Raw genomic sequence first — 27967 nt, forward strand, 5'->3', positions numbered from 1 at the left:
TTTGAACAGTAGTTTTGAACAGTAACCAGCCCTTGGTGGGCTGGTTTGGTATTTTTTTTTTTGATTTTTTTCCTTGCGGGTTTGCTTTAAAAATGTTTTCCACGCTATAGTTTCATGTTTGGTCTTCTGGCATAGTGGTTTATGGCTTCCTATGTGAATATAAATGTCCAGGTTCGAATCCTGTTTATTTTCTTTTTGCTCTGAACTTTTTTTATGAACACTGCCTCCACGTGTTAATCTCAGGGTATACACACGTGTTTTATTAACACGTTTCAGTCCTATAAAGTATAAACCCACGCTCATTCATGTTTCCCCCTTTCAGTTCTTTTGCTCTTTCAATTGTGCTTTGAAAATCAGGTATATGTCTCCCTCACTTTTGTTAGTTGTATAAGGTATAAACTCTTGCTGATTCATCTTTCCCCCCTTTCAGTTAATTTGCAGCTTCCAACTCTGCTTTGAAGTTCAGGTATATGTCTTCCTCACATTTATTTTAGTCTCTGTATTTTTTAATTGTGTGTCATTTAGGGTTTTAAGGAAGAATCAAACTTTCAGTAAAACAATTTGGGGTTCTTCCTGACCTAATAAGGTTTTCTGGTTGTTACTAATTAACATCCACTTTTGTGACAACCCGAATTCCCGAGGACCCAAGATCTTTCGACTGGAGATCTTTCGACGGGAATTCAGTCTTTCGATCATCCTTCGACTGGAGATCTTTCGGGACGAATGCCAGTCTTTCGAATATCCTTCGACCTTAGGACATACGACCTTTCGAGATAAGACCTTTCGACCGAGTTCTAGTCTTTCGACCTGAGGCTTAATCCTTCGGCCCACTTGTTGTAAACTGAATCCCGGCCCAGTTTGGATAGTGAACATGACCACCGGCCCACTGCTATGTTGTTGTGAGTTACATATTCGTATAACATAAAATACAACATAGCAAACCCTACATCCCCTATTGTTCACGTCGGCAGGAGAAAACCCCCTCCCCTCGAGGCATCCTTTGGTTGGATCAAGTAATTCGGTTAGTGAACCCTTACCATGCTATTCATTGTTTGTTCTTGTCTATGTGTTAGCATGATTAACAAAATAGTAAGTGAATGTGTAGCTTAGGGTTATGATTGCTGGAAATTTATGGTGGTAAACTGTTATGTTAATAAAACACATATGATTGTTTTTGATTGATTGATTATCATATCAAGTATAGATCGATCCCGGACAGAACATGGATTGAATCCCTCATTCGATTTAACCAGAGAATCTGATGTGGGGATCGATCTCAATGGTAATGGGTTGTGGTTGGTTACATGTGCATTATTAGGGATTATAATTATACTAGATGTTCAAGGAGACGCACACGTGTTAATTGATTCATTGGTTGTAGCATTACATGAACATTGTTTGAGATTGTATGCGTACATGTAGGATTCATGCTGAAGTGGTAATTATCATGTGCTGATTTACTGTTATTGTCGATTGATGGAACGATTATACGAAGTATTGAATGATTACGTATTACTGTTTTGGTAAACACATCGATGATTTGATGCAAGAGTCTTTGTGATGCTTGATCATGTAACTGTAAGCGATGATTAGGGCTGTGATAGGGTGTAACTGTTGATCGAATGATAATTGCTGAATCGTATGTTTAGGGTTCTTGGAATCGAAAGATAACTGTGGTTGTCGAAAGATGACTGTTGTTGTCGAAAGATAACTTGTGATCGAAAGATATGTGTGATCGAAAGATATGTGTGATCGAACAGTAACTTGTGATCGAAAGATATGTGTGATCGAAGGATGACTGTGAATCGAAATATAACTGCGTGTCGAAAAATAACCGTTAACCGATTGATAACTGATGTGTCGAAGGATAAATGTGAAACGAAAGATAGTGTCGAAACATAACTGAGGTGTCGAATGAAAGTGTGAACTGAAAGATATTGAAGTGTTAACATTGTATTCGTGTACACTAGTTGATGATTAAATGTGAAATGATACGTGTTGTGTTGAAATGCAAACTGACTATTATGTGTAACTATCATAGGGCTTGGTAAATCACTGTTGTAAACGAGTAAATAATTCTACCGAGCAAACCAAGGTGAGTTCACTACATTCGAGCATGCGTCCCAGTGGTTGGGGACAGTCAGTGGGTATCCCATGGGGGGGGATGAGTCTTTGGGTAAAAACGAGTATATTGGTTAATATTCTCACCTATCATCTTTTGTAAGTCCCTCATCGGGTATTAGTTAGTAGCGCTACTTAGGTTTGGCACCCTCACCCCGTGCCTGTAGAGGACGGAGGTGAACTAATGACCCAGTCTGGCCCAGTACTAGATAGGAGTACGTGGGAAGGGCAGTCTTGTGTTTCAGGAGCCGTCCGTGTTTGGAAATGAGATATTAACAATATTACTTGCATTGGTTATTGAACGGTTTTTCACACAACGGGTAATAAACATTTTCTAAAACTGTGAACTCGCCAGCTTTGTCTGATACACGTGTTACATGCTCGCAAGTCGTTAGGTATCTTGGAATTGGGAAGCTTGCTATCTGGGAGTGCTGGAGTGGTCATGGATCGAGGCCCTTGGATTAAAATACATTTAATACATTGGTTTTAAGCGTTATTACGAAACAATTGCTAAACGACTTATTACATGCTTCCGCTACACAACTTTTGAGAATTAATATTATGTTGACAACTTATTTTGGTAAATAGTGTCATGACTTATTTAAATATTTATCATTGGTTCAATGTGATTGGTGGCTCGAACTCTGATGCGTGACACGCCTCGCGGAGTTTCCGCAGGTGAAATTTTTGGGGGTGTTACAGTTGGTATCAGAGCCACTGGTTATAGTGAACTAGGTTTTAAAACGTTTTATAAAACCAGACTATAACCGAACAACTTCGAAAATCGATCATGACACTCAGCTCCAGATTGCAAGGTTCGTTTCTCTCTAACTTTATACATTACTTGTTTAACAGTCACACACTCCCAACGTATATGAACTGAAACAATTAGCACCATAGTGACTTGATAGCGTGACCCCACACATCGACTCATGCGAGCCATAGACCTGTGATAACATCCGTTGTGTTGTTTGAACGGGGGAAACTTTGAGCGCGAGCTAAGAAGCACTGAGATAAGCATGCAAATTGCCTTATTATTATGGGTGCACACTTAATAATAACGCGGGGTGCATGCAAGTCCCAGTGAGACTTATCGAGCGTGAGGAGGGTTCTGCCCTACTATGTGTGAACTTGGTAGTACGTAAATTTCAGTATGATACTTGACTCTCATCTCGTTTCGACCTCTAAATCGGTTTATTCCCAACTATGGAAACATGAGTGGACGAGGACACGGACGTGGCAACATCACCATGAATCAGGCTGGGTTGACTGACCTAATCAACACCCGCGTGGCTGAGGCTTTAGCCGCCTATCAAGCTGGTACGGAATGTACCAAGTATTCTTACCCTCATATTGTGTACATGACTTTTCACTTCTATAATGCGAGTCCCAGCGAGGCTTTTCACTTATAATGTGTACACGGCATTTCACTTCTGTTATTTGATTAATGTGACACACAACAGCCTATAGGAGGCATAGCAAGTGAGTGACTCTTACATGAACACAAGCTTTTTGAAACACGAACTTTTCACCTCTCATCAAACTTTTACGAACCTTGATGTTAACAAACATTGCCTGAACACTCATCAGAACGCCTAGCAAATTGTGTAGAATGTAGGTGCTTGTACGAACATCCCTGAGATTGGATGTGGTAGCGTCGAATGAATGGTTATTACCTTCCTCAGTTATCTTCATTTGTTTGAACTTAACATACTAACGCCCTCAATCTCGAAGTGCGATCACTCTTGCAACACTCTTGAAACACACTGGGAATAATTCGAATCACTTGCTGGAATGATGGACAAAAGGATGAGTGTGGTATCCTACCGACTTTAGTATTTGGACGACCCCGACTACCAGCAACGGACACCAGCGAACTGACTTCAATCTAAAACTTAACTCTGGTCAGCGACTCGTGGGAGTCAACTGTTACAAACCAATCTGGACTTTAGAAGTGACAACAGATTTTAGTGTGGGATGTGTAACTTCCAGCACAACGAGTAGCACCTTGGAACTTGGCACGAAGTGCGAAGAGAGGTACATTGTGGTGAAAGAACATGGCGTCCGGCTCCAAACACCAACATTGGAGCAACAGTATTCGTGACACCCAGGTACTTGTAATAGTAGCCTACTGTAAGGGAAATGAAGGTGCCATCGGCATGCATTGGACGTTGGTAATTCAAAACGACCACAACCAAGGGAGCGATGACAGTACGGGAGGAATCCGCGTGACTGTAACAATTGCACCGGCAGTGGTGCTCACGGAAAGGAAGTTAGGATTGATGTGGGCAATGATAGGACAATAACAACATGGTGGTTCGGATGGGTAGCAAATCGCTTCGCCCTAATTTTGTTTAACCCTGATGATTCGCAAAACCAAACATGTTATGGAACCGGCTGATGACAAGTCAACTGCGACCGCACACGTTAGATGGGACACAAACTCGACCTTACGGGAGGCAGGCATTCGACACCGGTCTCACTCCTATTATCTTTGGTGGCTACGAGATAGTAGTCAGTAATGATTCATTAACCAGACAAATCACTCAGACGCACCCTGTGTGAAGAAATTTAGCGTCACTTTATGCATTAAAGTACCGGAGTGGTGAGAAGAATCGCATCGTGTCGGTGATGACAGCCCAGAAAGCGTCTATGAAAGGATGACCTCACTGTAGTAGCAACTAACTCTAACAATCAGACAAGGGCGATAGGAACGAGGATCTATCAATTGTCGTGACTAATCTCAATGAACAACTCGAAGAACTTTCAGGCATATCACCACAACTATTAGTCAGAAACTCGTTGACCTCACGACTAGGGGAAGCTCTGAATACTCGTACCCTTACTGTCTTGCATCAGGAGGGGTGCAAGAGCAGTATAAGCCACTATGAGAACTGTTCGACAAGGAAAGTTGTCAGATCAAGTTTTCGCTTTGGAAAGCCCAGATATATCCGGGAGGATAAGCCTTTTGGTGTGTGTACTGATTATCGGGAACTCATCAAGGCGACAGTCAAGGAACCGTTTGCTATGACCGTGTATTGACGACCCGTTGACTAGTTGCAAGGGACGAGCTTCATCAGATGAAAGTCCAGGGGGAAAAGATTATTAAAAGCGACATATCCGACGCAATTCAGCTATGCGACTTTGTATTCCATGATCTTTGGGGTGGTCATCACCCCCGCAGCTTTACGTATCATGTGAACCAACCATGTTATTCGATGACGTTCCGAATCTTTTCCCAAGAGGAAAGAACATCACAGACATTCTTGCATTTTATTAGAAGAACCCTGAGGGAGGAGCCATACCACATGAAGTCTCGATCAATGTAACTTCTAGATTCGAGAGGTGTCTTTGGTGAGTCATATAATCAATGAAGCAGGGATGCACGTGGATCTCGCTAAGACCCGTTTTGGTTGAAAACTGATCGACACTGAAGAATTCCCCGAGGCTACAACGATTACCTGGTCCCGCTTGATGTTACCGCAGATTAATCGCAAGAATTCCGGAAGTCACAAAACTTGGACTTCTCTAGTACAGCCGAGTGGTGTGATTGCGAAAGGCAGAACAAGAGGACGCCCTTCCAATTTTCGAATCTTAACTCTGCAAGGCGCTGAGCATCGTTTTACCCGAGGATGGGGGTAATACAGTGGTATATCATCACGTTTGAATCGGAGTCCCAGTTACACGCCGACGCAACACAAGAAAGTGACGACGTGCGTAATGGAGTTACGAAGAAGAACAGCACGACACACAACCGGTGGTGGAAATCGTGACCTTTGGATTCACTTGGAGGCATTACTTGGGCGGTACCGAACGCGTTACTTAGACCGATCACAAGGGCCTCCCGTGTACCCTGGCCACGAAAGAAGCTTTGTCAGTTGATGAGAACGCTGGATGGAACTTTTGGATGATTACGACCGTGAGACCTGAACGTGCACGACCTTGCAGTTCATTATCCACTCTGACACACCTGACCAGACTCACTTGGAAGAGAATTCACAGGATGGATTCATGCAAGGCATGAAGAAGCAACTATCGGCAAGGCAGACGCTATTCGCTATCTCATGGAACAAATGTGGATTCCACTATACAGCAACCATATGGAACTCATACTGAGCGAAGTACACCAACTCCGATGTTCCAGTAGTTTGGGCTTGATAGCAGATGTTAGGATTCTAAGCCTCGTATGAATGACCGGGCAGGAAAGCCCCATAGCACTACATATGAACGATGTTGGACATGTGCGAAGGTCAAGGTGGAACACCGGAAACCTACTTGTTTGGGCAGTAACCAGAAACGACCATTGGAAACGAGAACAAACATCATGAATTTGTCATTGGTTTACTTAGAACTCAGAACGGAACCGATATCACCTAGGGACCGTTGATTGTCTCACGAAACCAGCACACTCTCTTGCAATCAAGAAAACTAGCGGGTCTTCACAAGCTGTGGATATTCTTCTGAGAGAGGCGGTCTCAGGCACGAGGTGCCAACTTCTATTACTTCTGATATTGGAGCTATACCTAATCTATGACAGGCAATACACGATACCCTCGGCTTACGTCTAAGCATGGACATTTCGGATCACCGTGGGGCAAACGATCAGAGTATACGAATCATCCTCGCACACGGGGACATGATGTGAGCATGTGTATGGTTAACTTTAGTAGAACTGGAAGGACGCTTATCTTCGGGTGAGTTCTACAGCGGCTGTTACCGTATTAGTATGCATATAACCTTGTTTGAGGCATCGCTTGGACAGTAACACTAATTTCCTTGTTGAATTAAGGTGGGTGATAACCTAATCGCAGATCCAGGACTTGAGCTCAAAACTTTTGAAAATTGTGTAGATTGGAAATTGTTTGTTGGCAACGCGTAACTTCTAGGAAAACTGATAAGCTTAAGAAACTCTGGGAGTTCGTCGTGGACGAACGTGTCATAATCGAAAGTATCACCCTAGGAGGGTGCGGTACGCTATAGTAAACATGATAATCTTAGCTTCGACGCGTGGGAACATTCGAATTACTAGAATGAAACGGTGACATGGCTCACAAACCAGGACTAATTGATGGAGGGGAATAACTGTCGTAATAGTATGTATGCCATGGATGTAATACTGTGTTGTCCGATGGAACCCTTATGATACCCTTGTCGGAATCTGAAGTCATCGGAACAGTTGTATTTATCAGGGAACCTATCGAAAACACGGGCTAAGGAGTCAAGGTTCACTAGCATAAGTGGTATGACAATTGTGTGGATTTGTTAAACTTCAATACGTGGACTGGAGTTTACATAGGAATGTAAGGATTTGTTGAAACTTTAATACCCTCAATGGTTCAAGAGGTTGAACCAACCATGGTTATCACTGGTGAATTTCGGGACGAAATTCCTCTTCAAGTTGGGGATGATGTAACACCTGAGGAAAATCCGCAGCAATCCTGAATTGCCACTTCACTCTCTCGTACTTACTTGTCAAATTTCGGGACGAAATTTCCTTCAAGTTGGGGATGATGTGACAACCCGAATTCCCGAGGACCCAAGATCTTTCGACTGGAGATCTTTCGACGGGAATTCAGTCTTTCGATCATCCTTCGACTGGAGATCTTTCGGGACGAATGCCAGTCTTTCGAATATCCTTCGACCTTAGGACATACGACCTTTCGAGATAAGACCTTTCGACCGAGTTCTAGTCTTTCGACCTGAGGCTTAATCCTTCGGCCCACTTGTTGTAAACTGAATCCCGGCCCAGTTTGGATAGTGAACATGACCATCGGCCCACTGCTATGTTGTTGTGAGTTACATATTCGTATAACATAAAATACAACATAGCAAACCCTACATCCCCTATTGTTCACGTCGGCAGGAGAAAACCCCCTCCCCTCGAGGCATCCTTCGGTTGGATCAAGTAATTCGGTTAGTGAACCCTTACCATGCTATTCATTGTTTGTTCTTGTCTATGTGTTAGCATGATTAACAAAATAGTAAGTGAATGTGTAGCTTAGGGTTATGATTGCTGGAAATTTATGGTGGTAAACTGTTATGTTAATAAAACACATATGATTGTTTTTGATTGATTGATTATCATATCAAGTATAGATCGATCCCGGACAGAACATGGATTGAATCCCTCATTCGATTTAACCAGAGAATCTGATGTGGGGATCGATCTCAATGGTAATGGGTTGTGGTTGGTTACATGTGCATTATTAGGGATTATAATTATACTAGATGTTCAAGGAGACGCACACGTGTTAATTGATTCATTGGTTGTAGCATTACATGAACATTGTTTGAGATTGTATGCGTACATGTAGGATTCATGCTGAAGTGGTAATTATCATGTGCTGATTTACTGTTATTGTCGATTGATGGAACGATTATGTGAAGTATTGAATGATTACGTATTACTGTTTTGGTAAACACATCGATGATTTGATGCAAGAGTCTTTGTGATGCTTGATCATGTAACTGTAAGCGATGATTAGGGCTGTGATAGGGTGTAACTGTTGATCGAATGATAATTGCTGAATCGTATGTTTAGGGTTCTTGGAATCGAAAGATAACTGTGGTTGTCGAAAGATGACTGTTGTTGTCGAAAGATAACTTGTGATCGAAAGATATGTGTGATCGAAAGATATGTGTGATCGAACAGTAACTTGTGATCGAAAGATATGTGTGATCGAAGGATGACTGTGAATCGAAATATAACTGCGTGTCGAAAAATAACCGTTAACCTATTGATAACTGATGTGTCGAAGGATAAATGTGAAACGAAAGATAGTGTCGAAACATAACTGAGGTGTCGAATGAAAGTGTGAACTGAAAGATATTGAAGTGTTAACATTGTATTCGTGTACACTAGTTGATGATTAAATGTGAAATGATACGTGTTGTGTTGAAATGCAAACTGACTATTATGTGTAACTATCATAGGGCTTGGTAAATCACTGTTGTAAACGAGTAAATAATTCTACCGAGCAAACCAAGGTGAGTTCACTACATTCGAGCATGCGTCCCAGTGGTTGGGGACAGTCAGTGGGTATCCCATGGGGGGGGATGAGTCTTTGGGTAAAAACGAGTATATTGGTTAATATTCTCACCTATCATCTTTTGTAAGTCCCTCATCGGGTATTAGTTAGTAGCGCTACTTAGGTTTGGCACCCTCACCCCGTGCCTGTAGAGGACGGAGGTGAACTAATGACCCAGTCTGGCCCAGTACTAGATAGGAGTACGTGGGAAGGGCAGTCTTGTGTTTCAGGAGCCGTCCGTGTTTGGAAATGAGATATTAACAATATTACTTGCATTGGTTATTGAACGGTTTTTCACACAACGGGTAATAAACATTTTCTAAAACTGTGAACTCGCCAGCTTTGTCTGATACACGTGTTACATGCTCGCAGGTCGTTAGGTATCTTGGAATTGGGAAGCTTGCTATCTGGGAGTGCTGGAGTGGTCATGGATCGAGGCCCTTGGATTAAAATACATTTAATACATTGGTTTTAAGCGTTATTACGAAACAATTGCTAAACGACTTATTACATGCTTCCGCTACACAACTTTTGAGAATTAATATTATGTTGACAACTTATTTTGGTAAATAGTGTCATGACTTATTTAAATATTTATCATTGGTTCAATGTGATTGGTGGCTCGAACTCTGATGCGTGACACGCCTCGCGGAGTTTCCGCAGGTGAAATTTTTGGGGGTGTTACAACTTTCAAATGGTTTGTAGTTAAATCGGCCGAAATTATATAGAGTGTGTAGCTGTTGTGAAATATTTCATCCATTTTGAGTCTTCTGACCCAGCTTGTCCATTCTGCAAGTATCGTGTTTTCCGTGAATATTAATAGGTGATTAGCATATGAAACAATATAAGTTGTGTAAAAAGCCGTAAATACTGGTAACGAACCGGTACCGAAAACGTCAAAAGTTGGTACCGAATCAGTACCGAAAATCTACCCGGTTAGATAAATTCGGTAATGGTACCGGTACCCAGTACCATTTGCTCCTCCCTGTTTTGATCGAGTCGTGAAAGTGATTCGGGTTTCATGTGAACCAAATAAATTGCTAATCCTCCTAAAAATTCCCACAAGTAAGATTATGTACCTACTGTGAAATATTAAATCCAATAAAGCTTCACTTTTTTTAAAACAATTAATAGGTAATTAGCATAAGAAACTGACGACGGGCCAGTGGGGAAGCCCACTTTACCCGCTTTGGGCCTTTCTCTTTGGGAGCCCAATTACTTAAAAGTCCACTAAATAAAATACTCTTGCTTGTTAAGGTTCCTCTTTCGTTTAAGCGGGAAACAGCTAAGGAAGTAGCAGGTTCATTAAATGCTTGATAAGAGGAGCATCCGGTCACAATCACTGTACTTATCCGGCTGTGTATTAATGAGGAAATATATCGCGCCGTTGGGGGTCAGACACGTGTCTGACCTTCCCAAAGAACCACAAGTACCGTCGGATAACATGGGGGACACTCCTCTAAGAGATAAGGGCTGGTCATTATATAAGGGAGAGAAAGGATAGGGCAAAGGTATGTATAATCTTCGGCCAACTTCTCATTTACTACTCTCATTAACTCTCATCTCATTAAAGTCCGACCAACATTCCTCGTATTTACTACACATAACTCACTAATTAGATTCACACCAAGATAGGAACTTTCCGGTGAATATCTTCATCGGAAAATACTCCTTATCTCATCCGGCAAGTTTACTTACTCTCACGCCGGAGCTTGGTCACGGATCCCCCTCCCGGGGTCCCCCGTGGCGAGGCTAACGGTTTACTCTTTTGTAGCAAGCAAGGACAAGAGCTCTTGACGTCACCGAAGATCCAGCCAACGTCTTCCGGAGGTTGGGTATTCGACATTGGCGCCATCCGTGGGACTCAGGCTTGACCGGTGTTCCCACATCAACACTCGACGTTCAGAGAGCAACTTACCCTTCCAAAAACAACATGGCAACCCCACATAGCTCGCGTGTCACCCAAGCGGCACAAAACGATTTGGATAAGGTCACTGTGGAGGATATTACTCATGAAGAGGGTAACGAGAACCTGGTAGAAAATCTGGAAGAAACGGAGCATGTCACTCCTGGCTTCGTGGCCATGCACAGGGAGAAGATAACTAAGTATCTTGAAGATTTGAAGAGACAGGAAAAATTAGACAGCCTCAGGGCCAGACTCTCTTTTGACACACCCTCTAATCAGGAAGGAACGAACATCCAGAATAAGAGCAACAACGGGGACCAGCTGGAAACGTTCATGTCTGCCCTGAGGCAGATGTCTTCTGAGGAAAGAGAAGACTTGATCACAGGTCAGAAACACAAGGAAAAGGAGAAAGACGACTTGGGTGGCGGCGGTTTGGACCAACCATACCTGCCACGAGACCTGGCCGAGGTCTCAAAGTTCACAAGAAGAATATCAGAGGCACCCATGCCCCCCAAGACAAAGCTGCCCCCAGGCTTCGATCGCTACGATGGAACGAGAGATCCAGAAGATCATCTGCATGCCTTCCGAGGAGCGGGGCAACTAGGAAGGTGGCCCATGGCAGTATGGTGCCACATGTTTGTGCAAACCTTAGCGGAAGGAGCCCGGCTGCGGTTTGATAGTCTCCCCCGGGGAGCATAGACACCTACGAAGAGTTAAGCGAAAAATTCCTCAGGAATTTTGGCCAGCAAAGGAAGGTGGTCAAGAATCCCAATGAAATCCTTCACATCAGGCAAAGGGATAATGAACGGATAGACCAGTATATGGAAAGGTTTGTTAAAGAAAGTATGAACATCAAGGATGTCCCGGAGGTCATGAAAATCAGTAGTTTCATAAATGGGCTAAAGCATGCACAGCTGTGTGAAAAGTTGGGAGAGGAATTTCCACCTTCCTTCGACAATCTTATGGACAGGGTCAGGGCTTTCGTCCGGGGAAAAGATACGGTCAGCAAAGCTAAGGAGACGGACGCCACACCCCGGAGGGTTGCTCCAACAACAAGACCCCCTGAGAAAGGTACACCCTATTCCCGGAAACCCACCTTTGATAGAATGTTGCATGACAGGGCAAGGCCCTCATACTCCCCCTATAGACCCCGAGGGAGAGGCCCTCCCCCTTACTCCGACAGCTTCACCCCTCTCGTTAAGACACCAAGCGAGATACTGGCCACGGAGAGGGTGAAGAATTCTTTCCCAAGGCCACCCCCATAAAGCCGGGACCCAAAGCACAGCCGAACGAATACTATGAGTTTCATAAGGGCTTCGGGCACAAAACCGATGACTGCATGTACCTCAAGAGGGAAATAGAGGCTGCGGTGAAAACGGGAAGACTGGCCCATTTGGTCAAGGAAATCAAGGAAGGGGGAGGGGATCGTAAGGGAAGAGATGCAAGGGAGCCTGGGAGGGCAGATGTTGATATGATAAGGAGGAGAAATGAGTTTGATGTTACCCGAAGTGTAAAGGCCAGGATCCTAGGCTCCTCGAACTGCATGAAAACTCCCATCCTTATGCCATACTTAGAAGAAAGTGAAGTGCAACGACTCCCGCTGAATATCTCAGCTGTGATAGCGCGTCTAGAATACATGTGGACGGAGGGTCAGGCGTCGAGGTAATATACGAACACTGCTTCCTCAGATTCGACAGGGATATAAGAGATAGGCTGGAGGAAGACTCTATCCCATTGGTGGGATTCAACAACAGCGTGTCACAACCCCTGGGAAAGATCAGGCTCCCGTTTATAGTTGGTGTGGGGGATCGGGTCCAGACGATAAATTTACCTTCACAGTAGTCCGGGCACCCTTTAAGTACAACGCAATCTTGGGAAGACCTGGGATTGGAGATCTGCAGGCACAAGCATCTATTCCCCATGGGGCTTTGGTATACCAAACACCAAAAGGTCTTGCATGGGTTAAGTCAGCCTACGAAGTGGTTTCTTCAGTATCTAAAGGGGAAGAACCGGGGAAATCCCAATGAAGAAGGTGGAAGAATGGGTCCTCTGTGATAAGTTCCCAGAGCAGACAGTCAAGGTGGGGAGCCACCTAAGTGACAAATGCAAGAGTGCCCTGAAGGAGTTGCTCCTCCATAACCTAGACGTGTTTGCATTCCAACACGAAGACATGACAGGAATTCCCAGAAGCCTGACAGAGCACCGGCTCAACACCTTCACATGGGCAAAACCGGTGAAGCAAAAGAAGCGGAGCATGGGACCTAACAAAAGAAGGGTTGCTTGTGAAGAGACCCGAAAGTTACTCAGAGCGGGGATAGTCAGAGAAGTTAAATACCCATCCTGGGTTGCTAACCCAGTCATGGTTCAGAAAAAAGATGGGGGGACGGAGGATGTGCATCGATTTCCAAGACCTAAACAGAGCATGCCCCAAGGACTGTTATCCCCTCCCGGAGATAGACACCCAGGTGGACTCCCTGTCCCAGTACCCGCTGAAGTGCTTCCTAGATGCCTACAAGGGATACCACCAAATACAGATGTCAATAGAAGATGAAGAGAAGATTGCTTTTATCACCGATGAGGGGACATTGTGCTATACCAAGATGCCCTTCGGCCTCAAGAAAGCGGGAGCAACATACCAAAGGTTTATGAACACCTTGTTTAGGGAACAAAGGGGAAGGAATTTAGAGGTGTACGTTGACGACATTGTCATCAAGAGTTTGACAGAAGCAGCCATGATAGACGACATAGCTGAGACTCTCAACACAATGCAGGATGTAAACATGAAGCTGAACCCTGGGAAGTGTTGTTTCGGGGTAGAGGAAGGAAACTTCTTGGGGGTAGTGGTAACTAAAGGGGGGATAAAAGCAAACCCGGAGAAAACCCAGGCTGTGGCCGAAATGCGCTCCCCCAGGTCCCTGAAGGACATCCAGCAGTTAAACAGAAGGCTGATAGCGCTAAATCGCTTCTTATCAAAGGTGGCTGACAAAACCCTCCCTTTCATGAAAGTATTAAAAGACTGCCTCCAGACCAGCAAGTTCAACTGGACCACTGAGGCCGAAGCCGCCTTTCAAGAAATGAAAACCTACATCTGTAAGCTCCCGACATTAGCCACCCCGGTGCCTGGAAACCCGCTGCTCCTTTACCTATCTGCCTCTAAGACGACCATAAGCGCGGTCATGATGGTGGAACGGGAGGGAAAACAGATCCCCATATATTTCATCAGCAGAACACTTAAGGGGCCCGAGGAACGATACATGCCTTTAGAGAAACTTGCGTTGGCCCTGGTTTTTGCATCTCGGAGGCTCAGGAGGTACTTCCAAGGGCATAAGGTCACCTTAGTAACTGATCAACCCCTTCAGAAAGTACTTAGAAAACCAAAACAGTCGGGACGACTGGCTAAATGGGCTGTAGAATTGGGGGAACATTCTCTGGAGTTTAAGCCCAGGACGGCCATGAAGGGACAAATACTGGCTGACTTCCTAGCAGAAGTTCCCGAGGACGAAGAGAGGGAGCTACTAAGGTGGGAAGCTTTGGAGGAAGAAGAGAAGAAAAGGGAAGACGAGGCCGTGTGGAAGTTGTTCACTGATGGAGCATCCAGTGAAGAAGGGAGTGGTGCAGGCATCACGCTAGTAAGCCCCGAGGGGGTCGAATTGACGTATGCTATAAGGTTGGATTTCGAAAACACCAACAATACCGCCGAGTATGAAGCCCTCTTCCTTTCTTTCCAAAGAGAGTCATTAGTTCTAGGGCATAAAAGCTTTGATTGAATGAACGCCACAGCGATGGCTATTCATTTAAGTCTTCGGGCGAAATGCTTACGCTTACCAAAAGGACTAGGGCATCTTATCAAAAGCAAAAGCGAGCGGTGACTCTATCGGAATCTATAAAACTCGTCTGGAAGCGGGAGGCCATTCTGACAAAAGAATTGAGAATGTGTCCTCCGTCGCTATAGTTTCCGCTACCCGATTAGAATGATGAGGCTGGCACAGAAGATGAAAGCAAAACACGTGGAGGCTAGTACCGATTCACAGTTGGTAGTAAAGCAGTACCAGGGGGAATATGAAGCCAAGGATAGCACCATGGCTCGATATGTGGCGAGAGTTAAGGAGACAGCTAAGGCATTCAGAACCTTCAAACTAGAATACATCCCTCGTGGGAGGAACAGGAAGTCTGATGCACTCAGCAAGTTAGCTTCGGTAGCATTCGACCATCTCGCGAAGGAGGTCAAAGTAGAGGTCCTAACATCCCCCTCCCTTAACACAGAGGAAGTGGCTACGATCGAAGGCTCCCAGGAAACATGGATGACCCCAATCATCAAATTCCTCCTGGACGGGACTCTACCCGAGGGGGAATGGGCGGCCAGAAAGATAAGGGTCAAAGCCCTACAATATGAACTGATTGGGGGGGGAGCTATACCGAAGGTCGTATCTGGGTCCGTCCCTGAAGTGCATCGATATGGAAGAGGCCGAATATGTGGTCAGGGAGATGCACGAGGGGATTTGTGGAATGAACTCAGGACCAAGAACGGTAGTGAGAAGGGCAATGAACGCAGGGTTCTACTGGCCGCGAATGTACGAAACGGCATCTGAAGAAATCAAGAAGTGTGACAACTGCCAAGTACATGCACCAATGACCCACCGGCACAAACACCCCATGGTCCCAGTCTCGACATCTTGGCCATTCCAGAAATGGGCCATCGACATAATTGGGCCTTTCCCGGAGGGTCCAGGAGGGGTCAAATACGTGGTGGTAGCCATCGATTACTTCACTAAGTGGATTGAGGCGAGACCCCTGGCAAAGATCACTGGAGATCAAATGAGACGGTTCGTGCTGGATAACATCGTGTGCAGATATGGGGTCCCGAAAGAACTGGTGAGTGACAACGGGGTTCAATTCGCCGGAAGACCCTTCAAGCCGTGGTGCGAGCAAATGAGGATTCAACAAGTGTTCACCTCTGTTACCCATGCCCAGAGTAACGGGTTGGTAGAGAGAGCCAACCAAAGCGTTATCAAAGGAATGAAGGGTAGGCTTGGAAGGAAACAGAAGGGCTGGCTGGAGGAGCTTCCATTCGTGTTATGGGCATACCGAACCACTCCCAAAAGTTGCAATGGGGAGACCCCGTTCAGTCTTACCTATGGAACGGAGGTTATGATCCCTGCTGAGATCGGATCCCAAACCGCCCGGATGAAGCTGAGGGATGAGGAGAACGAGCAGGATCTAAGGATGAACCTGAACTTGTTGGAAGAGAGAAGAGAGATAGCGGCAGTGAGAGAAGCTCACTACAAAAAACTCCTGGAAAGTTACTACAACGCCCGGATGAAGAAGCTCAACATCGTCCCAGGGGACCTGGTCCTCAGGGCCAACGAGGCCAGTCTGCAGGAAAACATCGGGAAATTGGGCCCCAACTGGGAGGGACCATACAGAGTTACATGGGCGAACGGTAAGGGAGCATGCAAGTTAGAGACATTAGAGGGAAAAGAGGTCCCCAGAACCTGGAACCTCATGCAGCTCAGGAAGTATTACGTGTAAGGGGCATACCCCAGGGGAAAACGGCCAAGGGCCACTTTTGTAGTAGGTAAACTATGTGTACGGGGACTTTCCCCTCAGAAAGTAAACCTTTTTGTAAACAGTCTATGACGGGAAATATAAATCCCCCGAAGATTAAATGAAAGACGGATGAAAACGTCCCATTCTGAAAACTATAGGTAACCATACCTGGGCAGACGTGCCTATGAACACCCTTTAAATCTAAACTAAAGCAAACAAACACACGTGTATGAGGCATTCAAAGCATGCCAAAAGCCCGGCCGTGGGGCTAATAAAGGTCTAGCTAACCTAAAACCGACAAAAGCAAGTTAAAAACATAACACCGCATTATAAACTTGTCCACCGATTGGCCTCGAACAGACAATCACAGTTTAACGAAGCAAACAGCAAAGAACAAATAATGCAAACACACCCGTGTATACAAAACTACGAAGGGGAATCTGCTTTATTTAATACAAAATATACATACAAAGGGAAACCCCAATAACTTGGGCAAAAATTAACAATACACAAGATTACAAACACAGCAAGGTAAAATGAAAACATAACTCCTCGCTAAAACAGCTTGAAAGTCCCCAGGGAATCACCAAGCTAACCTCCGATAAAAACCCCTGCAAAACAAAATAGACAAGACAAGGAAACAGGCAACAAAGCGGAGGGGGGGCTATACATAACCATAGGCCATACGATTAGAGGTCAAGATGGTCCCCAACACAAAGGACCATCCAAGAAAGTCAAGCAAAACATACAAGTATCCCAAAGTAAGTTAGAGTTATTACAACCATATCGAAGTTTATCAAATGTTCAGAATTCACTGGGGATCACCCCCGGAAAGGGACGGCGGAGACGAAGGACCAGCAGAGGAGAACAGGGCCTTCAGTTCATCAATTGAAATCAAGGGATGCTCAAGGATCTTGGCAAGGATGGCCGGGGTTTTACGCCCAAACTCCTCGTTCAGGTTGGACAACCTCTTCTTCGCTTTGGAATTATAAAGAGGAGTCTCTTTTCTACCCAGGCCTTGGGCAGAATAAACATAGCCATCCTTCAGTCCCGCCTGATAGCCAACATCCCTATCGGCCCTATAAACCTCCTCCAAACTGCTTTTAAAGTCTTCTGATTGAGCAACAGCAGTGAGGAAAGCCCCAAAACCTTCAGTAATCAACCAGTGCTTCTCCCCCGCCAATCGTTGATTATCATCTGAAGTTATCCCATAATCTGCATACATGGTATTAAGCTGCTCCTGGGAAACGGAGCCAACTTCCTTCACATGCTTCAGCTCAGCAACAAGCTCTTCCTTCTCCGCGATCAGCGACGCCATTTCCTGCTCCCAAGCCCGCTCCTTCCTCTCAAGCATAGCCCCAGCTCCCTAGACAAAGGGTCAATGAGTACGTATGTATAAAAAAAGGGGGCGGGGGAGAAGACCATGCACCTTCTCCTCCTGTAACCTCCTCTCAGCATCAACCACCTGGCCTCTAAGCCCAGCAACAACCGACTGGGAAGCCTTAAGCTCAGCCTTGAGTCCCTCGTTCGCTTTCCTCAAATCGTCAATCCTTTGCAGGATCCCAGCACCCCTAAAGAAGCTCTCACATATAGACATGTTGTATTGATCTTCAAAGAGATCATCCCTCAGGGCAGAGTTTACAAATTTATGTGAGGGAGGGAGAGCATGACTCAGAAAGTCCCTGGCAGCTTCAGGAGTCCCTATTACGGAAGAACTAGTTACCTTCCATTTAGGAACGTAAGTGGTGGGGATGGCATCAGCAAACAAAGGGGCAAGGGGGGATCGACAAGCAAGGCCTTCCTGAAAAGTAGGTTTGCTAGTCCCAGTAGCATGTAACAGAGAAAGTTCATAGGCCGAAGAAAAGCGAGCTACCCCCACCTCAGAGGCTTTGTCCCGGATGCGGGAAGGAGAAGGACCAGTTGGAATTTCTATAGGCTCCCGGGAGCTCCCCTATGAAGCAAGAAAAAAGGACAATCAGAAATGACTCAGAAAGAAAGAAAAAAAAAAGATAACTTACCAGTAATGGAGCACTCACTAAGCTTGAGGACCTTAAATGCTTGGACAGGGAACCTTTGACCCCGGCGGGAGGAAGGTCAGAAGCAGCCTTGGAAGAAGGAGGAAGTTTCTGACCACTTGCACTCCGAAGCCTCTGACGAATGTTGCGAGGTGCAGGAGCCGGTTGGGGACTGGCAGACCTCCTTTTACGAACTAGCTGTAACTCCACTTCTTCATCGTCGCTCTGACCGGAGGGATGAACAGGAGGAAGGCCGGGAGAACTTTCCTCCGCACCAGAAGGATCCTCCTCAGATCCACCAGGGCAACAGAGCCTCCTGCCTGGACGGATCCCCCCGCGACCTGTACCTCCGCGTTCAACCGGGGATCAACCTCATCATCAACCACATATTTTACATCCTTAGAATCACCCTGGAGAAGCCGCCACAAAGTTATCTCTGCACAAGACACCAAAGATGACTATGGGTCCCCAAAGGCATAAAAAAGGAAATGACTGTAAGAAGCAAACCAGGAACAAGGAAATACCTTTCTTGCCAAAGAAGGCTCTCGGACGAACTGGGTAGGAAGGGCTCAGACCACCCATAGCAAGCATCCCCTCAGAGAAAGTGAAGGCCCTCGTTGGATTGTCACACATCCTTTTCCACTGGACGGTCTCACTTGCAGAAAGGGTGGGGACAACATCCTCAATAACAGCGTCAAGATCCTTTGGCACAGGGGACTCCGGTAGCATAGCCGCAGAAACAAAGATAAATCTGCACTTCCAGACCTTTAGATAGGTAGAAGTTGGCATGAAACTGTAGCAAGGCCTCGAAACACTGTTCTGTCGTTTAGCGAAGGTGAACCAGTCACCATCGGAAATAAGCCGGTAAAACATGCAGAACAAGGGGACAGAGGGTTCCCCTGAGATAGCGGCACAGGACAGTTCAAAATGAACTACCCTCATGAACCCCAAAGGGTGAATCTGTGAGAAATGTACACCGAAATGACGAAGCAGAGAAATCTTGAAGGCAGAAAGGGGGTATCGGACCCCACAAGAAGAGAAGGCAAGAGTATAAATGGGTATCTTATCCGGCGTGCATTCTGCCGATTCATTGAGGCCGGGCAGAGAAGGAGAAAACCGATCCGGAATATTATATGCCTCGATGAAAGGTTTCAGGTCCTTCGCCGTTAAGATAGACCTTATCGACGACCGGCCACCACGACTCATAATGTGAAAAGACGGTGAATGGGGAAGGTGATTACAGGGAAAGAAAGGAAGATGGAGAATTTGAATATGAAGTCGGAAGAGGTTAAAAGAGGGATATTTAAAGAGATGACCGCTGACATGCAAGTAACCGTCACATCAGCGGTCTCTTCAAAATTTAAAAAGAAAGCACGTGCTACTAGGGAGTTAATTCCCGCCCCAGTAAATTCGGCGATGTCATGATTAACGAATACAGTAAGCGGCAACTGATCAGGAGTGGGCCCACCAGAGGGGAAACCATCTCTCTTAAGCGGTTGAGACTCAGCCCCGGATCATGAGCCTCGGGTCTCAGAACCAGGGACTAAAGATGACTTGACGACGGGCCAGTGGGGAAGCCCACTTTACCCGCTTTGGGCCTTTCTCTTTGGGAGCCCAATTACTTAAAAGTCCACTAAATAAAATACTCTTGCTTGTTAAGGTTCCTCTTTCGTTTAAGCGGGAAACAGCTAAGGAAGTAGCAGGTTCATTAAATGCTTGATAAGAGGAGCATCCGGTCACCATCACTGTACTTATCCGGCTGTGTATTAATGAGGAAAGATATCGCACCGTTGGGGGTCAGACACGTGTCTGACCTTCCCAAAGAACCACAAATACCGTCGGATAACATGGGGGACACTCCTCTAAGAGATAAGGGCTGGTCATTATATAAGGGAGAGAAAGGATAGGGCAAAGGTATGTATAATCTCCGGCCAACTTCTCATTTACTACTCTCATTAACTCTCATCTCATTAAAGTCCGACCAACATTCCTCGTATTTACTACACATAACTCACTAATTAGATTCACACCAAGATAGGAACTTTCCGGTGAATATCTTCATCGGAAAATACTCCTTATCTCATCCGGCAAGTTTACTTACTCTCACGCCGGAGCTTGGTCACGGATCCCCCTCCCGGGGTCCCCCGTGGCGAGGCTAACGGTTTACTCTTTTGTAGCAAGAAAGGACAAGAGCTCTTGACGTCACCGAAGATCCAGCCAACGTCTTCCGGAGGTTGGGTATTCGACAGAAACAATATAAGTTAATGAATATACCAGGCATAATGGACGAGTTCGACCGTGTGGGAATGGGTTTGGGTTAGGATGGGTCATTTTAAAAAGCGGTCAGTTTGCTTCGGGGTAAAATACGGTTAATAACGGTAACGATCCGGTACCGAAAACGTCAAAAGTCGGTACCAAATTGGTACCGAAAATGTACCCAGTTCCGTAAATTCGGTACCGGTACTCGGTACCATTTGCTCATTATTATTGAGTCGTGAAAGTATTTCGGCTTTCATGTGAACTAGATAAACTGTTAATATAGAGTGTTGCCTGTTTCGAACCCATGTTTTCACCTGTTTCCTTTAGTCATACTTTTTTAAACAATTAATAGGTGATGAGGCTAAGAAACAATATATGTTAATGAATATACCTGGCATAATGGAAGGGTTCGACCATGTGGGAATGGGTTCGGGTTAGGATAGGTCATCTTAACAGGGGTCAGTTTCGTTCCGGGTAAAATACAGTTAATAACTGTAACGAATAGGTACCGAAAGCGTTAAAAGTCGGTATCAAATTGGTACCGAAAATGTACCCGGTTTTGTAAACTCGGTACCGATACCCGGTACCATTTACTCATCCTTAGAATTTTATGCAACAGTGGTTAGAATTCGAATTGTAAGAACACTTCACTTAAATACCAAAACTAAATATATTTAAAAACCTAACTTTCGTTTATAGAGTATAAGAATTATTTATTGATTGGATTTAAAATGTTTTTCGATTTCGGTTTGTCATTTTCTCTTATTTTCGTGGTTTGTCATTTTCTCTTATTTTCGTGCTATTGAAATCTGTCTGGTGGAAATACTTTGATGTGTACTCGGTAACAGTACCAAATATACCCAGTACGGTATAATTCGGTTATGGTTCGGTGCCTCTATTTCAGCGTAAAAACCGGTAAATACTGGTTACGAGCCTTTATCAAATCCGGTACCGAAAATGTCTACAGTCAGTACCCAACCCGTTTTTTTCATTTCGCTTTCAGTTTGTCATCTAATCTAATTTTCGCTTTATTGAAATCTGTCTGCTCGAAATAGTGTGTTGTGGGTCCGGTACCGATACCAAATATACCCACTATGATACGGTACGGTACCGGTATGATACCAATATTTCAGTGTAAAAAGCGGTAAACACCGAAACCGTCAAAACCCGGTTTCAGTACCGGAATGGTACCTGGTTCCGTAAATTCGGTATCCATACCCGGTACCATTTGCTCATCCCTAATATTTACTTCATTTTTTATAATTATTGTGGATTAAAATTTGAAAACCAATTTCAATCCTGTTTCAACAGTGTGCTCAGAAATTAGCCAATAACATATCATCTAAGCTAGAAATTCTACATATCTTATAAAAGTTATAAACAAATTACATTAAACTATCTTATAACATAATTTGAACTCCACTAAAGTGAAAGTCACATGTTAAGCCCCATTTTTAATGGAAACAACATCATTCATTGTCTAAAAATGTTACTGGGAGGCCTTAGGTAGATAGTTGTTATGTGCTTTTTTACTTTGTAGTGTTTCAAAGAAATGTTTCGTATCTACACTATTAGAATTCAAATTCTAACAAGACTTAGTTTCAAATTGCTGCTACATTTAGTTTTGTCACTTTATTCAACAGGTTATTCAATATCGCCCTGAAACAGTTTTCATCTACCAATTATTTCTTACAGGTTGTCAGTTTCCTTACTGGTAGAAAATCTGGTCTTTTCACACTTGGAAAGGAGACCCATTGAGGTAAATTACTTACATTGAAAACATTCTGTAATCTTTTTGGCTATTGTATCATCAAATGGTTGCTATTGGTGACATTTCTTTTACCTCTTAATGTGTTTTCCCCAGTATTCCGTAGATTTGATGTCCCGTTGTTGTAAGAAGGTATATGTACGTGTATTTTTTACTTTATTGTTAAACTGTTTCGTTAAAAAAAGGTAAAAAAAAATTCGAACAAATCAGTGATTATCAGTGCAAACTTCAGTCTTGATTCGCAATTTTGACTTTATTCAGTTTTGAAGATCACCATGTCCTCACGTCAACGAAATTCTAAACGGAGACGTGGCTTTGCCGACCCAGATGTTGCATCTTCATCTAATGCCTCTTTCGACGCTTCGTCTCCATCTCCGCGCCAAACATCCTACCGTACTTCCATGTTACGCTCCAGGGCCCTTGGTCATGGGTCACAGGTATTCACCCCCCCCCCCCGCGGATGCAATGCGCTTTACCGACCCAGATGTTGCATCTTCGTCTAATGCCTCTTTTGACGCTTCGTCTCCATCTCCGCGCCAAACATCCTATCGTACTTCCATGTTACGCTCCAGGGCCCTTGGTCATGGGTCACAAGTATTCACTCCGCCCCCGGATGCAATGCTTCAGTCTCCTGATTACATGGATTTAGGAAGTTGCACAGAGGTTTGTGAATTTTGTGGTGCTCTTTTCTGGTTTGAAGAACGGTTGTCATCGTTCCCAATGAGTATGAGGCCAAGATATAACAAATGTTGTAAAGGTGGGAAAATTGAAATGCAATATCCAACTGACCCGCGAGATCTGTTGAAGTCTTTGTTCGCGGAACCTCATTTTATGGCAAATATTCGTGCTTACAATGCTATGTTTTCTATGACGTCGTTTGGTGCAACTCTTGATGATGCTATCAATGATGGTAGTGGTCCCTATGTGTTTAAGGTTGCTGGCCAAGTTTCACATTGGTTAGGTTCGTTGTGTCCAACTCCTGGCGATAAGCCAAGGTTTTTGCAGATGTACATCTTTGATAGCCAAAATGAAGTTGCAAACAGGCTAAGCTTTTTTCCTAACAACGATTCCCAAAGTCTTTCTTCAGAAATTGTGACTGCGTTGTCACATATGCTAGACGAAGTAAATGGGTATGTACATTTGTTTAAGTCCACAAGAGAGTTATGTTTGCAACCCACAATTCCCAATTTCGGTATAAAGCTTTATAGCCGCGTTAAAGAACGTCGTTATGATCTTCCAGCAACGCATACACTTGGTGCAATAGTTTGTGATGCCAGTTTGGCCTCTGAGGACTTTGACGTCATTATTCGTAGCAAAGACAACAGGCCACATAGGGTAAGTAAGTTGCACTCATCTTACATGCCCTTACAATACCCACTTCTATTTCCACGTGCTAAACAGGGCTGGTCACCTGAGTTACGCATATCTAGAAGTGTGCTTCCGTTAGAAGCACTTATGTCACAAGATGATGTGCAGCCTCAAGACCGCAATCTTACACCTATCATGTTCTATAGTTATCAGATTCATGACCGTGCCAACGTGTACACCCACTTACTTAGAGCCTCTAGGTTATTTCAACAGTATTTAGTTGACGCTTACATTTGCGTTGAACATTGTCGTTTGGAGTACATAAGAAATAACCAAAATGAACTCCGATGCGAGTTTTTAGAGGGTGTTCATGACGCAATTTCTAAGGGTGACACGGAAGCTAGGAGCGTCGGTAAACGTGTGGTTTTACCGTCTTCCTTTACCGGTGGTCCAAGATACATGTATAAGCATTATCAAGATGCACTTGCCATCTGTCGTGTTTATGGGACTCCCCAATATTTCATCACATTTACCTGTAATGTTCGATGGCCGGAAATAATTAGAGAAATTAATCGTGCCGGTGTCTCCAGCCCGCAAGAGAGGCCCGACATTGTTGCAAGAGTTTTCCAAATGAAAGTGCGCTCCTTCATCAAACACTTGAGAATCGCCAAACCGTTTGGAGATGTCACAGCAGGTATACTTACTTATAACACATCATTACACATTTACCTTTATGTTTTCGTTTTCCTCATGAAATTACATTGTTGGGTATCCATCTTTTTTGTACACAGATCTTTACACAATCGAATTCCAAAAGAGAGGTCTCCCTCACTGTCACACTTTACTATGGGTGTCCAGTGCGTCAAGCGTTCAAAGTGCTGAACAAGTTGACCAGTACATTAGTGCTGAACTCCCTGATCCAGTTGCTCATCCTACCTTATATAGGATCGTAACCGACTGTATGTTGCATGGACCATGTGGCTTAGCTAGGATGACCTCACCTTGCATGAAGGATGGTGTTTGTTCCAAGAATTTTCCTAAACCATTTGAACATGCCACCCGTTTCGATAATGCAGGCTATGTACATTACAAAAGGTCTTCAGATTCTCATACATTTTTGAAGAATGGTGTGCCTCTTGACAACGGTTACGTTGTTCCTTACAATAGTAATTTGTTACTGCAGTTTGATGCTCACATAAATGTTGAATATTGTGGTTGGAGTATGCTTATCAAATACCTCTTCAAGTACATTTCGAAAGGAGCTGATAGAATTCGCTTTGCGCTAACCAAGGAAAAAGAAGTATCAGGTGATCAATCTAATGCCGCTCTAGAGGTTGTTGATGAGATTCAAAACTATCTTGACGGCCGGTTCATTTGTCCACATGAGGCTTCGTGGAGGATATTCACGTTTCCAATACATCATAGAAACCCTCCTGTCCAAGTCTTGGCTGTTCACTTAGAAGGTCGCCAAAATCTAACGTTTAAACAGTCACAAAACCTACTAGACATCACAAACAATCCAAACACCGGAAAGACAACACTAACCGAGTGGTTTGCAAACAACTTTGCTGAATTGTCCAATGGTAGCAACTCCAGTTCTTCGGGTGCCAATCTTCGCTATATAGATTATTTGACAAAATTTAGATGGGTCACGTCTACGAAATCATGGAAATTGAGAAAGTCAAAAAGGACACCTACGGTTGGTAGGCTAACTTATGTGCATCCAACATGTGGTGAGTTATTTTACCTGAGAATTCTCCTTACCTATCAGGCCGGTTGTTGTTCGTATGCAGATGTTCGAAAAGTATATGGTGTTGTCATGCCTACCTTTAGGGAAGCATGTGAAAAGCTGGGTCTTATAGGTGATGACAGGGAATGGACCACCACCATTTCTGAGGCTGCAGAATGGGCTACATCCATCGAGCTAAGGTCCCTGTTTGTGTACATGCTTCTATATTGTGATATTGCTAACCCATTGAAACTTTGGGAAGAAAATTGGAAGTACATGGCTGATGATATAAATTATAGGATAGGCGAAACAGGTAGTACCAATTCTGGTCTCACCAATAACAATGACCTTCAGCAGTTTGTACTCTATGAGTTAGAGACATTGCTGAATTCAAATTCAACACCCCAATCATTGGTTGACTTCGGCTTGCCAATGCCCAACGCATCGACAATATCTGCTCTGAGAAATAGTTTACTCCTTGAAGAAAAAAACTATAACAGAGATGTGTTGCAGGCAGAACATACAAGCCTCCACGCTGGACTTCGTCCTGAGCAACTAGAAATATACAATACGGTGATGGCCTCCAATAAATCTTCAACGCAAATTTTACTCTTTGTCTACGGACATGGCGGGACTGGAAAGACATACCTATGGAGAACACTCATTGCCGCTCTTAGATCGATGGGTCAGATAGTACTTGCTGTTGCAGCTTCGGGTATTGCATCATTATTACTTCCTTCAGGTAGGACGGCACACTCTCGCTTTAAATACCCTTAGAGCTTACTGATGAATCTGTATGTTACATAAAGAAAAATACAAATTTATGCGAACTTCTTTTGGAAACCAGTCTCATAATATGGGATGAGGCACCCATGAGTGATCGAAGATGTTTTGAATCCCTTGATAAGACTTTACGAGATCTAACAGATAATGCCTCTCAACTTTTTGGTGGAAAATCAGTTCTGCTAGGCGGGGACTTTAGACAGACTTTACCAGTAAAACCCAAATGCACTAAGAAAGAGATTATTGCATCATGCCTACCTAGATCTTATCTATGGAAGCACTTGATCGTCTACAAGCTTATTGAAAATATGCGACTTGAAACATCAGCAGCCAATTTCAACAGTCAGCCTATTAGTCAGCAACAGTTACAAACCTTTTCACAATGGTTACTAAGGATAGGAGATGGTCAAGAAGGCATACCCATTAGCGTTGATCAACCAGATGTTAAAACGATTCAAATTCCATCAGAATTTCTTTTAGAAGAAAATAATAACAGGCTTCAAGACTTGATTGCTTTCCTTTATGATGAACATTTACTACAGAATCCAACTCCTGTTTCCATCGCAGAGCGTGCTATTATATGCCCAAAAAATGACACTGTTGAAGAGATTAACGACTTGGTTCATGCAATGGCTCCAGGTGAATGCGTTTCATACTTTAGCACAGATTCTATGATTCCCCATTCAAAAAATGGTGATGAAACAGATGCTATGTACCCAGTTGAATACTTAAACATGCTTAATTTTAATGGTATTCCAAAACACTGTTTAAAACTGAAAAAAAAAGAGTCCAATAATGTTGATGCGCAACATAGATCCTAAAAATGGTTTGTGTAACGGTACTAGATTGTTAGTATCACAACTTCTACCAAGAGTCATAGAGGCACATGTTATAACAGGCACATCAATAGGTCACCGAGTATATATACCGAGAATTAATTTTGTGCATGATACCAAAGACCTACCCTTTGTATTTACAAGGCGTCAATTCCCGGTTAAAATGTGTTATGCAATGACCATTAACATAAGTCAAGGCCAGTCATTAAAAAAGATAGGCCTTTACTTACCAGAACCAATTTTTGGCCATGGACAATTATATGTCGCCCTCTCTAGAGCCACATCTCCGAAATCACTAAAAATATTGATAGGGAATAATGATGATGTTTACAACAACACAACCTTAAATATTGTTTACACTGATTTGCTCAATGAGATTAACACTCATCAGGTTTTCATCTTACTACACCTACTACTATATATGTATTAATTACATATTTAGCACATTGTACGAGGCAAATAAACCTTACTAAGAAAAATGAGTAATACCATATTAAAAATTGCCTAATATGTCTCCACTTGTCTTGAAAACAGGTTCTAGCACATGGAAGAAATACGAGTATCACATCTCAGGCCGAAGGGAGTTGCACCGCCACTACAAGTACGCGTCATGCGCAAGTGGATCCCCACTTTTAGAGAAAATGAAACACATTATGTACTGGTTGAC

The 27967-nt window shown here is 43.9% G+C and overlaps 1 long non-coding RNA gene across 1 annotated transcript; it reads left to right on the forward strand.

The window, feature by feature from the left end:
- The first annotated feature begins 324 nt into the window (after nucleotides 1-324).
- Nucleotides 325-27962, forward strand: LOC118487600. Its single transcript, XR_004882036.1, has 4 exons — nucleotides 325-357; nucleotides 431-466; nucleotides 22572-22635; nucleotides 27835-27962. It is a non-coding gene; the product is annotated as an uncharacterized LOC118487600 (long non-coding RNA).
- Nucleotides 27963-27967: the final 5 nt, after the last annotated feature.

This window comes from Helianthus annuus, chromosome 15, assembly GCF_002127325.2.
Source record: "Helianthus annuus cultivar XRQ/B chromosome 15, HanXRQr2.0-SUNRISE, whole genome shotgun sequence".
NCBI classification, from domain to species: domain Eukaryota; kingdom Viridiplantae; phylum Streptophyta; class Magnoliopsida; order Asterales; family Asteraceae; genus Helianthus; species Helianthus annuus.